This window comes from Pinus tabuliformis, chromosome 2_2 (assembly GCF_031772625.1).
Source record: "Pinus tabuliformis cultivar Carrire ecotype Pingquan chromosome 2_2, CPIR1, whole genome shotgun sequence".
Taxonomy (NCBI): Eukaryota; Viridiplantae; Streptophyta; class Pinopsida; order Pinales; family Pinaceae; genus Pinus; species Pinus tabuliformis.
In genome coordinates, this window is record NC_142300.1 from 671234470 (window position 1) to 671237913 (window position 3444).

Genomic DNA, 3444 nt, shown 5'->3' on the forward strand with positions numbered 1-3444 from the left:
CACTGATCATATGAAATGGTACTTGAGCTGTATGTGTTTAGTCCTAGAATGAAATGTTGATTTCTTTGCAATATGAATGGCACTTTGGCTGTCACTGTATAACGTGCCCATGTCATGCTCCTTACCCAATTCACCCATAAACCTTTGTAACCAAATCATTTCTTTACTAGCCTCTGTAGCAGCAACATACTCTGCTTCTGTTGTTGAAAGTGCAACAACACTTTGGATTTTTGAAACCCAATTGACAGTTGTTCCACCAATAGTAAATACATATCCTGTAGAACTCCTCTTGTTATCTCTGTCACCTGCCATATCTGCATCAACATATCCCTGTAGAGAAATGTTTGAACCACCAAAGCATAATGCTTGATTTGTGGTACCTTTCAAATATCTAAGAATCCATTTCACTGCCATCCAATGTTCCTTTCCTAGATTGTTCATGTACCTTCTTACAACTGCCACTTTATGTGCAACATCAGGCCTTGTGCAGACCATTGCATACATTAAGCTTCCAACTGCCGATGAATATGGAAATTTAGACATATAATCCATGTCTTCTTGGGTCTTTGCGCACATTTCTTTACTAAGTTTGAAATGGCTGGCAAAAGGTGTACTAACTGGTTTTGCATTGTGCATATTAAATCTTTTCAACACCTATGTATGTACTCATTCTGAGACAATGTTAATTTGTGATTTTTCCTGTCGCTAGTGATTCTCATACCAAGGATTTGTTTTGCAGCTCCCAAATCCTTCATTGCAAATGAATTTGCCAATTTTCTTTTGAGCACATTTATTTCCTACATGTTAGACCCTACAACAAGCATCTCTTCTACATACAATAACAATATAATATAGCTGCCATCATTTTTCTTTTTCAGATAAACATAATGATTAGAGTGACATCTAGTATAACCTTGTTCAGACATAAACTTGTCAAATTTTAGATACCACTGCCTTGGAGCCTGTTTTAAACCATACAAGCTCTTCTTCAACCTGCACACTAGTTTCTCCTTCCCTCTCATTTCATATCCTTATGGCTGCTGCATATATATCTCTTCCACCAAATCCCCATGGAGAAAGGTTGTCTTTACATCTAATTGCTCAAGATGAAAATCTTCAACTGCTACTAGACTTAAAATAGTTTTGATTGAAGTCATTTTAACAACAGGAGAAAATATTTCATCAAAATCAATACCTTTCTTATGTGCAAACCCCTTCACCACAAGTCTAGCTTTGTACCTCTCTTTTCCTCCATCTTCTTCATTTAGCCTGTAAAGCCATTTATTCTTCAATGTATTTTTTCCTACAGGCAACCTAACCAAGTCCCAAGTCTGGTTATGCATTAAGGAGTCCATCTCTTCTTCCATGGCTACGTCCCACTTCTTCCTGCTTTCAACCTGCATTGCTTCTTCATAACATTTGGGTTCACCAGAATCAGTCAACAATAAATAATATAACAAAGGGGAGTATCGTTCAGGGGGTCTACTTATTCTGGTAGATCTTCTAACACCACTTTTAGGTGTTTGGGGTGCCTATTGTTGTTGTGGTGGTTGTTGTTGCTGTGGTTGTTGATTATTATTATTTTCAAGCTCCTTTACTTTTTCAGTGATTTCATCAAGGACTGTGTATTCCTTGTTTTCTTTTTCTTGTTTCTTTTCCTACAACTGATTCTTATACAAGACCTTTTCATTGAATATTACATCTCTGCTCCTAATGATTTTGTGATTTTCGTAATCATATAAGCAATAACCAAAATCATTAACACCATATCCAATAAAGGTAAATTTCTTTGACTTTGCCTCAAGCTTTGTTTTATTTCCTTTATCAATATGGACAAAGGCCTCACAACCAAATGGCTTTAAAAAAGAGTAATTTACCTTTTTACTTGTCCATGCTTCCTCTGGAACACCACCATCCAAGGAACTTGAAGGCCTTCTGTTTATTAGATAAACAGAAATATCTATAGCATCTGCCCAAAACTGTAAAGGCAATCCTACATGCAATCTCATGCACCTTGCACGCTCCATGATTGTTTTGTTCATCCTTTCTAACACACCATTTTCTTGTGGTGTTCTTGGAACTATCTTCTCTCTGTGAATTCCATGCTCTGAACAGTACCTATCAAACTCTTTGCTGCAATATTCACCTCCATTTTCTGATCTAAGAAACTTCAATTTCTTTCCTGTCTCAATCTCAACCAAAGCTTTCCATTTCTTGAAAGTATTAGATACATAAGATTTATTCTTAATACAATAAATAAATTTTTTTCTAGTTGCATCATAAATAAAAGTAACATAATAATGAGAGCCACCAAAAGATGATACCTAAGTAGGTCCCCATACATCTGTATGCACAAGCTCTAGTTTTTCACTCTTCTTTTCTATCCCAACTCTGAGAAATATGACTCTCTTCTGTTTTCCATAAATGCAATTCTCACAGAAGTCCAAATCAACATTCTTCAAACCCGACAACAAATTCCTTGAGTGAAGAATCTTCATCCCCTTTTCACTCATGTGTCCGAGCCTATGATGCCATAATGCTGCATCTGCTCCTTTGGAAGTTAAAGCATTAACAGAGTTAGAAATACCATTGCATAAATGCAATGTACCAACCTTTTCGCCTTTTGCTATTACCAAGGCTCCTTTGGTGACCTTCCAAGCTTTAACTGTGAAAGTTGTCACACAACCTTCACTGCTTAACTGCCTATTGAAATCAGATTTTTCTTTAGATGTGGAACATGCCTTACCTCCTTTAGTAGCCATTGGTTTCCATTCTGTTGTTTTACAAGAACCTTACCCATTCCAACAATTTTACAAGCTTTATCATCACCCAAATGAACTTGTCCAAAATATCCTTGAACATCGTCATGAAAGTATTTCTTATCAGGTGTGGCATTGAATGAGGCCCCTGAATCTACCAACCCAGGAATCAGTAATATTTTCGAAAGAAAGAATCAAATCATCTTGTAACACCTCACATGTCACATTTGCTTCATGATTGTTTTCTTGATGTGCATCTCCTTCTTTTCCCTTCTGATATCTACAATCTTTCTTTAGGTGTCCTTTCTTTCCACATTTCCAGCACATTATCCGCGATCTAGACTTGGATCTGCCTTTCCTTGATTTACTGCAATATCCTAAGCTCTTTCCTCTTTCCATTTTTATTCCCCTAGACTCTGCACTCAAATCATTACCCGATGTCTCATCGGAGCTTTTCCGTCGCATTTCCTTGCTAAGGATAGCACTGACAACATCATCAAACTTTAAAGTACTAGATCCAGAAACAGAGTTACTAATGGCCATCACTAAACCATTCCAACTTTCTGGTAATGAGCACAAGAATAACAGAGCTCTAACTTCATCATCAAAGTTTACCCCTACAAAACATAACTGACTTGTAACAGTATTAAAATCATTTAAATGGTCTGCAACAGATCCACCTTCC